The sequence below is a fragment of the Corvus brachyrhynchos genome, unplaced genomic scaffold (assembly GCF_000691975.1).
Source record: "Corvus brachyrhynchos isolate BGI_N302 unplaced genomic scaffold, ASM69197v1 scaffold202, whole genome shotgun sequence".
Classification (NCBI taxonomy): domain Eukaryota; kingdom Metazoa; phylum Chordata; class Aves; order Passeriformes; family Corvidae; genus Corvus; species Corvus brachyrhynchos.
The window spans coordinates 5,677,636-5,677,967 of NW_008238132.1; positions in this window are offsets into that span (position 1 = coordinate 5,677,636).

Below are 332 nucleotides of genomic sequence, written 5' to 3' on the forward strand. Positions count from 1 at the left end.
GGCGTCTGGCAGTGGGCAGTGGAAGCGGCCGCGGAGCTCTGGAGTCCTTGAGCCCGGGGTGGGAGTGTAGTCGGCGAGAGCTACTCTCCGGCACAGCTTAGCATGCCTTCATATTCATCATCAAAATAAGACGGGAAGAGGCTTGCAGCAGCGGGGCGGCCAATGGAAAGGACAGAAATGTTATCCTTGAGGTCCGGAGACAGCCAATAACAAATGCCTCCCCTCCAGAAACTCCCTGATGAATAGAGCCTGGTGGAGAATGTATTATTGAACATTACCATACATCAGCACATTGCATTTATCTTGTGATTACAGCCAGTCATACGTAAGGC